This window comes from Macaca nemestrina, chromosome 6, assembly GCF_043159975.1.
Source record: "Macaca nemestrina isolate mMacNem1 chromosome 6, mMacNem.hap1, whole genome shotgun sequence".
Classification (NCBI taxonomy): Eukaryota; Metazoa; Chordata; class Mammalia; order Primates; family Cercopithecidae; genus Macaca; species Macaca nemestrina.
The window spans coordinates 174,135,858-174,148,963 of record NC_092130.1 but is presented as its reverse complement, the minus strand read 5'-3'; the positions used below and the strand labels follow the sequence as shown (position 1 = coordinate 174,148,963).

The 13,106-nt window shown below is 37.2% G+C and overlaps 1 long non-coding RNA gene across 3 annotated transcripts in view; it reads left to right on the top strand.

Annotated features, from left to right (window-relative positions):
* Positions 1–13,106, top strand: part of LOC105489469 (uncharacterized) — a 349,939-nt gene that overhangs the window by 238,204 nt on the left and 98,629 nt on the right. For all 3 annotated transcript variants that reach the window (XR_011625157.1, XR_011625156.1, XR_011625155.1), the window contains one exon: positions 3,124–3,170. This is a non-coding gene — a long non-coding RNA (uncharacterized lncRNA). The remainder of the gene's footprint in view (positions 1–3,123; positions 3,171–13,106) is intronic.

Sequence of the window (13,106 nt, the reverse complement as noted above, 5' to 3'; positions counted from 1 at the left end):
TCCTACAGCAGAAGGCCAATATGCAAATGTAGAAGAAAGGATAAAAAAACAACTATACAGCCATCACGAGACTGATTGCTACCTGCATGATTCATCAAAGAACGCTTAAGTCATTGATGCACGTTTCCTGAGGAAAGAATATGTACCCAGCCTTACAGTGTCTTCACATGGATCAATTACTACTTATATAAAGGGGAAAATGGTCACTCTGCAGTGAAGAAACACAGTAGACACCTCTCCAACCAAGTCAGTAAAGTAAATGTCACCAACAAGACAACCTGGTCTTTCAGCCTCCTGGAGAGATGTACGGGAAAGACGACTTCACTCCCGCTGTCTCCTCACCCGAAATGCTCAGCGCCACCTGAGAACGAAGCAACCTCAGACTGACTCAAACTGAGGACTGTTTTATAAAATCTCTGCTCTGTACTCTTCGACAAGGTCAATATCAGGGAAGACCAAGAATTAGGAGAAAGTGCTCCAGACTAAAGGAAATCAAGGAGGCAAGATGACTCATGCTAAAGTGAGATCCTGGGCTCCACTCAGGACTGGGAAAAACTGCTGCAATGTACATTATTAAGACATTTGGTGGAATTTGAATATGGATTGTGAATTAAAGTTCTCATGGTTAATTTACACTAACCATGATGTTGATGTAAGTTTTTCTGAATTTGATAATTGCATTATGGTTCTGGAAGTGGTCACTCTTGTTCATGTACACAGGAGTATGTGTATTTGGCCTGAAAGGCAAAAGATCTCTAACTTACTCTCAAGTAGTCTGTCAAATATTAATAATTATACACTCCCATTATTATTGCTGTTGTTGTATAAAGAGAAATAAACAAATGTGACAATATAAATAGTCTATGAATCTAGGCAAATGGGATCCTGGAGCTCATATGGTTGTACTATAGTTACAACTGTGCTGTAAAATTGAAATTTTTCAAATAGGTGTTAAAGAAAGTTAAAAATCTTGGACCTGGTCCTTCTCTCCTATTTTTACATTTGAGAATTCCAGTCTCATAGCAATTAAGTTAAAGGTATCTGTCAGTGGAAGAAGCTGTACTAAAATCTAGATTTCCTGAGTCCTACAAAAATGTTCTGTCCACTTCCCCAGAAAGCTGACATATGTGTATTTAAAAAAAAAAATTAATTGAACAACCCAGGTCATATTGCAGATAGCCAGGAGATGGTTTTTAATTTTTTTTTTCTATAAAGTAGATATCTGTTCTATTTTCACAGACAAAAGTGGGAAGGAGAGTTGGATCAAGTAGAAGCTATTCTTCTGTTCTTGCTATAATAATTAGGTGATGCCAAGCACATTTTATTATACCTCGTTTTTCAACTTCTGCCAAATATATGTATAAGCAGACAGATTTTACATGAATGGAGCAGTACTGAAAGTAGAAAAACAAGTCTTTCTTCATTACTGAGCCTGCGACAATCCAAATAATTTTGCTCCCAGTTTGCCACACCCCATCCCAACTGCCTGCCCAGGAAGCTAGCCCACATGTGTTCTGTGACTTGGAGCATTTGATTTGATAAGCTGTGCCATGGAGCTCCTGACCTCTCTTAGGAGGGATAAAAGGGCCCTGGATTTGCAGGGAGACTTTATATATTCAGTTAAGTCTCTGGCAGGGTTCTCAACAGAGGGAATAGGATTCAAGCTAAATTCATGCTTTTATGGGCACCTAAGTTTTCACAAGTATGCTACAAGGACAACATTCTAGAGCAAGACCTGCCCCAGTGGAGTCAGGGCACATAATCAAGGCTGTGTCTCATTTATTTTTCCTTTTAAATTATATTTATATTACAGGGTTGGGGGCACAGACTCCAGAACTTGAAAGTGTTTGTATCTGGAATGCCAGTCACTAGCTTGGTGACCTCGAGCAACTCACTTAAACTAACTTTACCCCAGGTCCCCACCTGTAAAGGGGAGATAATAATAGCTGTATTCTTCGTTTATGCTTTATAAAACCAATGACTGAAATTTAGTGATCACATTTATGGACTTATTTAAATCCTACCTTATTTCAACATAGGATCATGAAACAACAGATTAAAGACAAATAAATGATGAAATTGAGCTGCAGGAAAAATAAGGCAAAGAGAATATGGTGAAGCCTTCAACAGTCAATGCCCTCCAGGCATGGAACCATCCCTCCCAGGGAGCTGCAGAATTTTTGTGCTTTCCTGTTTCCACAATGAAAAATGTGTACATTTCTAACGCATTCAAACATAGAATGAGAGCTTTTTGCTGTCCTGAATTTTGCCTAATGTCTTGAAGCTGAGAATAGTGGGTACTAAGTTAGCCCACATTCTAAAGGGAAGCACTGGATACTTTCCTACCAAATTACCCAGTGATGGCCAACTTGGTTCTCATGAACACTATCCCCAATAACCACCTAAGAGAAGACCAAGGCTTCAGTGGAAGAAATTCATTTAAAGAGGTAGAGAGTTGACATTGTTTCTTTCATCTTCCAATGTTCATGTCCTCCCAGCCTCCCCAAGCCAAAAGGTAGACATGGGAGTAGGAGGGAGGAGGAGAGTGGCTTGCAAAAAGGAAGGGTAGCATCTCATCCTGGCTGGATCCTGCTGAGCCATGGGTTATTCCAAGCCCACCCTGTTACAAATGGTGCTATTCAAATGTAGCACAATAGCTGAACTAGTGCCCCCACTTGTTTGGGGGGTGTAGACACTGGGATCTACCCCTTGCCTCCAGAAACCTGAAGGTGGGAAGCTGGCTGTGGGGCTGCTACAATGGAGGTTCCAGGTAAGAGGGCTGCAAGGGAAACCCCCTTTTCTGTTATGCATTGGGAAGGTGGGCAGCCAAGGGGCCTTGAAAGAGCCTGTACAAGGGGCCTGTGTGGTGGGACCTCAGCGGGGAGGTGCTGAGAGAGCATTGAGAGAGGCCTGCTGAGGTGACATCACTTCGCTCATGAAACTGCACAGGTTTGTGATTCCTAGAGGGGTGTCTACAAAGAGTCACACAAGTACCCAAAGCGTAGGAACCCTTTGGTATGTCTCTCCTGACAGCCTTTGGTAGCCAACATAATTTTTTAAAGCACCAGCTGAATAAAATGTCTCATATTAATGTTTTTCTATTTCTTCTTTCTCTTATCCCAGATCCTATATCCTGAAGGTGGATCCAATGAAAAAAGAGAAGCAGCAAGGTAAATTCTAGAAAAGACTAAACATTTTCCTCTCTCTGGTGTAGAGAAAAGTAAATGAAAAACAGGAATTTTTAAAGATTTTATTAATGTTATTATATCTGATAATGAGACTGTTCTAATACCTGAAACGAACCCAAAATCTTTGGAATCCATCCAAGGTGTCTTTCATAGGCAGCACAGGGAGAACTGGCTAAGCCTATTTGGAAAAATTATTTGTTTCTAGGATTGTAGCCTGCAGAGCCCAGCCTATCCCATTAAATGTGGCATGGATTTGTCAGGTCCACTGGATGCAAAGGCCCTAGTTCCCCAGAAGGAAGCTTTCCTATTCTGACCCCATGAGAGATTCTCCCATTTCATGCTGAGAGGTGTGCAGCATCTTTCTTCATAGCCCTACCCACTATCCAGTGCTAGGAAGGAGGTACCAAGAAATCTCTGGGCCACACTTGAATATTTTTGGTTGATTATGCATCAAGAACCAGTTATTATTTTATAATATGTTTAGAGAAACCAAATCTTTCTTGGTCTTCATTTCTCCCATACAAAACAAACACATAAAAATTCCCAGCTCTGCAGAATCTTTAAAGTATTCCATTGTTTAAGTATTTACAATGGAGGTTGGGGCCTACAGTAGATGCTTCATATTCTCTAATTATCACCACAGATCATGCTGAAACGCTCAGAGAGATCATGTAACTTGTCGGCTGTGTCTAACTGAAATTCCGTATCCTTTGACCAACCTCTCCCCAGTCTCTCTCTCCCCACCCCCAGCTTCTGGAAACTACCATTCTACTTTCTGCTTCTATGAATTTGTTTTTTTTAAGTTTCTGTATATGAGGCAGATCATATACAGATCTTCCTATTCCAGGCTTATTTCACTCAACCTGTGTCCTCTTGGTTGTTGTTGAAAATGTTAGGATTTTCTTGTTTTTTACCTTACTATACTTGAAGGTCATAATTTTCTTGTTCTTTTTTCCTACATTCCTTGCTAAATAAACTATACATTTTTATGGCAGCATGTTTCTTACTCATATTTGTATATCAAACAAAGCTAAAGACAATAAATATTGAATTACCAAAGACATGAATCATTACAAAGCAATAGTAGATTATAAGAATTTGCAAGGCACGGGGGAACCAAATTTTGAGAGTTCACTTTGCACACATCTAGACCAACCTATATATTTTATGGAATACACTAAAGTGCTTGAAAATATATTTCTAGAAACCACTGTAAAAGCACTGTAAACCAACAGAAAATCATTTCTGTACACTTTTATCTAGAGGAAGCTAGCCACCTCTATAAAATGAAGACTAATTGAATACTTTGTTGCCACCATTTAAGGAGATAGAAAAGAACATTTTTATAGTTCTTTAAGGTTATATTTACCCTAAACATTTGAAAATTCCAAATCTGAGCTGAAAGATAAGGCATAAAATCCCATCAGGCCTTTATTGCTGCATATAACATTTTTTTCCTATATAAAATCTATCCTGTGCGCCTCTGTCTACTGAATGAAGCTTTCTGTTTCCAGAGTGTGGCTTTTGTGGTGAACAGGGATTTGTACTGAACACTGTAAGCAAGCAATCCTCCAGCCCTTATCCGTTTCCCCCCAGTCGCATCCCATGCCTGTTCTCCTCCACATCCTCAGTCTCTGCCTTGGTGGCAGCTCAGATGGCTCCTGACCTAGTTCAGCCAATGGCAGGAGATAAAAGGGTGGAAAGAAGAGAACAGGTGTGATCTCAGCCTTGACTGCAGCACCAGATCCCACCAGACAGGCCTTGTTGGCCCCACTCCTGTCTCTGGACTCACAGTGTTGCCTCCTCTGTAGGTCAGCCAAGCCTAGCAGTGGGAGTGACTTCATGTGTTTGCCAATAGCTGGCTCTCCCCATAATGTCCTGTTGGCCTCTCAACTTCTTTCATTGTCAAGTTACCAATCTCCTGAATTAAATCCTCTGTTTTGTTGTTGTACATACTTTGAGCAGTTTCTGTTTCCCTGGCTGAACTCTGAGTAATATAGCAGCAATAATTTCCCAAGGGAAAGGAGGAAGATGAGTTGGCTCCAGTGAAGGCACTTATGATGTGAAGAGTTCCCATAACAGTTTGCCATCTCTGGGTCAGTTATACAACAGGAATCCCTGACATCTTCAGAACTGAGAGTTCAAATCAGGACTATCTGGTGATGAATCTATGCCACTAGAAGCTGATAAGTGGCTTACATGGACTACACGAGGTCATCACTATGTTGCCAGGACTGGACTCAAACTCCTGGACTCGAGCAATCTTTTTTCCTCAGCTTCCTGGGTGGCTGGGACTACAGGTGTGAACGACCACATCCAGACTACACAGTTTTCATGTAATTGTCCATCTGTGATGCCACGTACCACATCTCAATTTTACAGATGTTCAGAGAGGTTAGGTAACTTTTCCAAACTCATCCAGCTAATAAATAACATTGTAAATTACATCAACTGAAGGATGCTTGTTATTGATGACAAATTGCATTTATCAGTTGGTCAGATGACTAGACAGCCACTGGATTATTCCAAGAAGATTCTATCATAAGTTATTAGAAAGTTGTTCTTAGACAAATTTTGTGCTTTCTCCCAGACCTGAAAAATAGCAAGGCACGTATATAAAACATGATAATTCCCAGTGCTCATTTATCGGCAATCTGGAACTTCCACAAGTTACTTTTAACAAGTTACCCACCTGTCTTACAAGTGTATATGATCTTAATAATAATAGCTGAGGTTTATACAGTGTTTAATAAATGCTTGGCATTCTTATAAGCATTTACATTAATTAACTCATTTAATTCTCAAAAGAACCCTCTTAAGTGAGGGGACTTTTAAAAGTTAATGGAAAATAAAATTAAAAGATAAAAGTAAAAAATATAAAATTTATTATTCAATATAAGCTCCATCAAGGTAAAGACAATTATTATTATTATTTTTTGAGACAGGGTCTCACTCTGTTGCCCAGGCTGGAGTGTAGTGGTGCAATCATAGTTCACTGCAGCCTCAACCTCCTGGGCTCAATCAATCCTCCTGCCTCAGCCTCCCAAGTAGCTGAGACTGCAGGTGCGTGTAGGTACATCTAGCTAATTTTTTTTTTTTAGAGAAACAGAGGTCTCACCATGTTGCTCAGCCCGGTCTCAAACTCAAGACACTTTTGTAAGCAATAATACCAGCTATTTAGTTCATCCCTAAAGAACTGAGGGTCAGAAGGAGCCAAATCAGAACTGTAAGGTAGATTCCTAATGATTTCCCAGAAAATCTATTGCTGAATTGCCCTTGTTTGATGAGGAGACGGAGCAAGAGCATTGTTGTCCTGGAGAAGAACTTTATGGTGAAGATTTCCCAGGTGTTTTTCTGCTAACATTTTGGCTTTTTCGAAACACTCTCATAATGAGCAGATGTTCTCATTCTTTGGCCCTCAGAAAATCAACAAGCAAATGCTTTGAGCATCACAAAAAAAACTGTTGCCATGACGTTTGCTCTTGACTGGTCTGCTTTAGCTTTGACTGGACCACTTCCACCTCTTGATAGCCATTGCTTTGACTTTGCTTTGTCTTCAGGATCATACTGGTAAAGTCTTGTCTCCTCTCTTCTTACAATTCTTCAAAGAAAAGCTTCAGCATCTTGATCCCGCTTGTTTAAAATTTCCGTTGAAAGATCTGCTCTCGTCTGCAGTTGACCTGGGCACAAAGGTTCTGGCATCCATTGAGTAGAAAGTTGGTTTAACTTTAATTTTTTAGCCAGAATTGTGTAAACTGAGCCGATTGAGATGTCTATAATGTTGGCTATTGTTTCTGCTGTTAATCATTAGTGCTCTTCAATTAAGGCATAAACAAGTTAAATTGTTTCCTTGCAAATTGATGTGAACGGTCTGCTTCTGTGGGCCTCATTTTCAGCATCATCTCGTTTCTTCTGAAAACAAGCTATCTATTTATAAACTGCCGATTTCTTTGGGAGTCTTGCCTCCATAAGCTTTTTGTAAAGCGTCAATGATTTTACTATTCTTCAACCCCAGCTTCACCATAAATTTGATGTTCATTTTTGCTTCAATTTTAGTAGAATTTATGTTGCTCTGGTAGGGAATCTTTTAAAACTGATGTCTTATGCTTCCTCATGCCTCAAACTAGATCCTATTCAGTCAGGTAGTAACAAGTTTGTAGGAGTTTATTTTGGTGCAAAAAATTTTGAAATACGTGCATATTTTTCTATAATACACATGTTCTATTAACTTTTTGAAGCCCCCTTTTTTGTATAGTATCATTTCCCTCATTTTATTTGTTGTTTATTGTTATACATTTAGGGGATACAAGTGCAGTTTTGTTATATGGATATACTGTGCAGTGGCAAATTCTGGGCTTTTAGTTGTAGCCATTGCCCAAATAATGAACACTGTATTCAATAGGTAGTTTTCAACCCTCACCTCTCTCCTACCTTCCCACCTTCAGAGTTCCAGGGTCTATTATTTTACTCTGTATGTCCATGTGTACCTATCGTTTAGTTCCCACTTATAAAAGAAAACGTGGCATTTGGCTTCCCGTTCCTGAGTGATTTTACTTAGAATAATGGCCTCTAGTTCCATCCATGATGCTGCAGAAACTATGATTTTGTTTTTTTATCGCTGAATACTATTCCATATATATATAATGGAATAGTATTTATATGGCTGAATTCAGACAAGATTTATAATAATTCAGACAAAATTTATATATGTGTATATATATATATATATATATTCTTTACCAAATCTCTGTTGATGGACACTTAGGTGGATTCCATGATTTTGCTATTGTGAATAGGGCTGTGATATACTCTTTTCCATAGAGATTGTACTAATATACGTTCCCATCAATGGTGTACAATTGTTCCCTTTTCTTTGCATGCTCACTAACATCTGTTTTCTTTAGACTTTATAATAATAATCATTCTGACTGGTGGAAGAAGAAATCTCATTGTAGTTTTGATTTGCATTTCTCTGATGATTAGTGATGTTGAGCATTTTTTCATGTTTGCTAGCTGCTTGTATGTCTTCTTTTGAAAAATGTCTTTTCATGTCTCTTGCCCACTTTTTAATAGGGTAATTTGTTTTTTTTTCTTGTTGAATAGTTTGAGTTCCTTGTAGATTCTGGATATTAGTGCTTTGTTGCATGAATAGTTTGTAGATATTTTCTCCAATTCTGTAGGTTGTCTGTTTACTCTGTTGATTATTTATTTTGCTTTGCAGAAGCTTTATTTTAACTAAGTCTCATTTGTCTATTTTTGTTTCTGTTGCATTTGCTTTTGAGGTCTTAGTCATAAATTACCTGCCTATGCCAATGTCCAGAAGAATTTTCCCTAGGTTTCCTTCGGAATTTTTATAGTTTCAGGCATTACATTTAAATATTTAATCAATCTTGAGTTAATTTGCATATACAGTTAGAGATAGGGATCCAGTTTCATTCTTCTGCCTGTGGTTATCCAATTTTTCCCAACACTGTTTCTTAAACAGGGTGTCCTTTGCACAAGGTATCCTTCAACTTTGTTGAATATCAGTTGGTTGTGGGTATGTAGCTTTATTTCTGGGTTTGTTATTCTATTCCACTGATTTCTGTGTCTATTTTTTATGCACAGTATCATATTGTTTTGGTTACTATAGCCTTGTAGTATAATTTATAGTCAGATAATATAATGCCTTCCGCATTGTTCTTTCTGCTTAGGATTGCTTTGGCTATTCAGGATCTTTTATGATTCCATATAAATTTTAGAATTGTTTCTTCTAATTCTGTGAAAAATGACATTAGTAATTTGATAGAAATTGCATTGAATCTGTGGATTGCTTTGGATAATATGCTTATTTTAATGATGCTGATTCTTTCAATACATGAGCATGGAATGGTTTTCCATTTGCTTGTGTCATCTACTATGACTTTCATCAGTGTTTTGTAGTTCTTCTCATAGAGATCTTTCACCTACTTGGTTACATGTATTTCTAGTGATTTTCTTGTTTTGTAGCTATTGTAAATGGGATGAGCTTTTGTTTTGGTTTTAAGCGTGATCTTTGTTTTTTTTAAACCAAATATATTTGGTATCCAAAATATGAATAACATATAGGTGACTGAAAAGAAGATATTTCCTAAAATTTCACCAAGGAATGTCAGGTATGAGCTACTTGTTGGAAGAGCCAAAGATCAAGTTGTTGAAATAATACCAGAAACGCCTCGTGGAAGCTGCCTTCCAACAACGACATATTATTTCACCAGTGGAATTTGGAAACCGTCAGCTAAATGTAAAATGTATCCCCCACAGCTGTCTCTGGTTTCTTCCTGGCTGTTCGTTTGGTTTATTTAACATCATTTGCTTTCTTTTTAAACCCCTACGGGACAGAGATGGGGAAAAGGATGTGTTAAAAACCATTCTGTCTCCTTTTAGCTCCTCTGAGCCAGATGCATTTTCCTTGAGTGTATCATTGGCATTTTTGCTAAAATTCCAAGGGATTCCGAGAAAACCAATCTATATTTTTAATAGACATGCTGAAAAATATCTGTTCAGTTGACAGAGTTTAAGTAAATGATCCGTGTTACTGCTAGAAAGTCATCTTATTTGCCCTTTCTTTGTATTTGCACATATAGTTTCTCCTAAAACTGTTTAGAATAAAGCAAGTCTTGTGAAGACCCTGTGTGAAGCTGGTGTTTAACTCATAGATTTAATAAACCAATGTCTAGAATAGTCAGAGAGAACCAGTGCTTTGTCTGTTTGGATAAAAGGCTTGTTACAATTCTCAACTTAGCTCTTCTATTATACTATCCAAGTCAGCACAGCATGTTGCAGACTTGGGATAGTATTGTGTTATGAGTATGATGGAATTCCCCATAGGTTGAGATAAGTTCAATTATTTGGTTGAACCATGTGAAATTGCAGTTATTTGCCTGCTTTTGCCCTGTATAGTGGAGATTTTCAATGATTCAATTTAATGTATAAGGTAATACTTCACCTTAAATTCATGTGAATCAATTTCTAAATTGATCTATCAACTATACAGTAGCTCCTAAAAGGGGAAAAAGTGGGAAAATATTGGGAATGTTAGAATAAAATAAGGCCTACTTAGTGAGGTAAGTAGAAATCTCTGGGTTTTTTTTTCTCTAAGAGTCCAACTAAGCTAGATAAGCCTTAGCACTAATGACATCATCCAGAGAGTGGGCTAGAGCATTCTCTGGGCTCCCTGTGGCCAAGACACATTGCTATGCTGAGAAGGACAGCATTAGGCCGGTGGCCACTGGATGGCAGTTGTTCAGGAGAGATGTTACAGGTAAAGACAGGATGTTGTCTCTGGATTTTAGGTTATACACCATCACTCAGTTCAAACTTGCTCACATCAACAATGAATGGGTGACCCATTAGCCTGCTCTCCTCTTATGCAAAGGTTAAGTCTTGAAGGACAAGCATGAGCACCTAAATGAAAGGAGGGAAGTGGGGCTGTGATGATCCAGACAGAGGAATCAGCAGGAACAGAGACTGAGCTACTTGGGAGAGGAAGCGTCTGACCTGTCTTCGTTACATAGGTCCTTTCCACCAATGTCATTCCTCATTTTCTCTTTCCTTCTAATGTCTCATCTTCCTTCCACTAAGTAAAAGTAGACTGCTAACAATTTTATATGTACATGATTTAAAATTTTTTTGAAAAACAGATAATTAGAAACACTGAATTTGCCCTCAAGAGAATAGTTGGCAATTATCTTGAAGGCATTGATAATTTTACCATAGTTAAGAGTGTAAAATTTGGAATCAGAAAGACCCAACTTTGATTCTTAAGTCTACCACTTACAGAATGGGACCCAAAAAAGTTACTCAACTTCTTTAAACCTTGATTTTTCTTGTCTGTAAAAAGAAAATGAATTATTTATCTAGAACATCAATGCAATCAAACCCTTAGGCATTGCTGGTGGAAATATAAAATGTAGTTCTTTGGAAAACAGTCTAGTTGTATCTTAAGAATTAAACATAAACTTACCATATCATCCAGTACTTATTTTCTAGTTAGTTACCCAAGAATATGAAAACATATGTCTACTATTGGATAGTTGATAGATCAATTCAGAAATGAATTCACATGAACTCAAATTGAAGTATCATCTTAATGTTCATAACAATATTAGTTATAATAAACAAAATGTGGAAAAATCCAAAAGTTCAACTGGTAAATGGATAAACAAAATGTAACTTATTCATGCAATGGAATAACATTCAGTAATAAAAGGCAACAAAATACTTTGACATTCTATAACATGAATAAATGTCAAAAACATTATGCCAAATAGAGGAAACCAGATAGAAAAGGCTACATATTACATGATTGCATTTAAATGAAATGTCCAGAAAAGGCAAATCTATAGAGACATAAAGTACACTGGGGGCTGCTTGGGGTTGAAGACAGGAATGAATTCACTATGAAGAGGCAAGATAAATCTTATCAGAGTTATAAAAATGTTCTAAAATTAGTTAATAGTACTAGTTGCATACCTTGGTAAATTTACTAAAAGTTATCAATTGTGTACTTAAAACAGGCAAATTTTACAGTAGGTGTAAGTTATATCCCAATGAACCTTTTTAAAACAAATCATAGCAAACAACCAAAATGATTAAATCGTGAGTAAGTTTCATACAAATATTCACTACAATATTGATATTTGAAAATAAACAGTTTTCAAATAAACCAGTAATAGCAAATTAGAATATTTCATGGAAAAAGGGTCCCAACTGTAGGAGCAACAAATACTGAAAAATATTGCTATACTGGAGATAGAGCAGAACCTGAGAAGCCTACATTATGTACTAGTATGCTGGAGTTTACATCCCAGCTACCATTGTAGGCAGGTAAAATCAGCCTCTTCCTGCATCAGTTTACTCACCTAGGGATGATAGCAGTATCTGCTCCATAAGCATGTTGTAAGGAATAAATAAAATAATATTTGCAAATGCAAAGAATAATGCCTGGCATATAGGAAATGCTATATGGTATTATAAAATGTTCATGCTCAGGCATAAAATACAGGAACAAGAATATTCATTACCACATTCTTTGTACAAGTGAAAAATTAGAAATAATGTCTGCTAATTTAAGAAATGACTATATAAATAATGCCATTATTTTGAAGACTATGTAGTATTTTTAAAGAATGACATAGATTCATATGTTTTAGTCGGGAAAAAAATCTCAAAGATACACTGTTAATGGAAAACAGAAAGATACAGAACAATAAAAATAGAATGATTCTATTTAAGTCAAAAACATGTTGCTTGTTCATGTAAGTGTATGTGTAAGTTATTAAAAGAATAGGTTCTGAAATGATGCATACCAGTCTTGAGTGTGGATGGTAAGTGTGCGAGAGAAAAGACTTTAACTTTTTATTTTGCATTTCTTCCTTGTTTAAATATTTAAACATATAAACGTATTCAAGAACTCAAATAAGGATTAAAGTGGAAGGTTAAAGAAATAGGCCTGCTATGTATCTCACAGAGTGGGCGCTGCAATCCAATCAGCCTTTCTATGTAAAGAGTGCTGCAAATCGATGCATAAGAGCAAAACAGCTGTGCATCAATGTGTTCAGTAAGTGATGGCTTTTTAAATCCTGAAAGAGATTACCCGTATACTCTCAGAAGCTGACTGAAAGTCCTTATGGAAAAGAGGAGATCTTGCCTCACAGTCAACTTCAAAGTCATGATGGACATATATAAAGGATGTAAGAAAAGGCCCAGGCCTTAAGCCACAGTATATTGTAAATCCTTTTGTTTTCCTAGTTTCAGTGAAACCATTCCTTTTGAATTGTGTTGCAAAGATGGACTTCATTCAGAAATTGGAAAGTGCAGTTAGTATTAGAAGAATATTTGCCATCAACAACCTGCTTACTGTACAGTGTTGTCCAGATTAACATAGAACATTCTCAC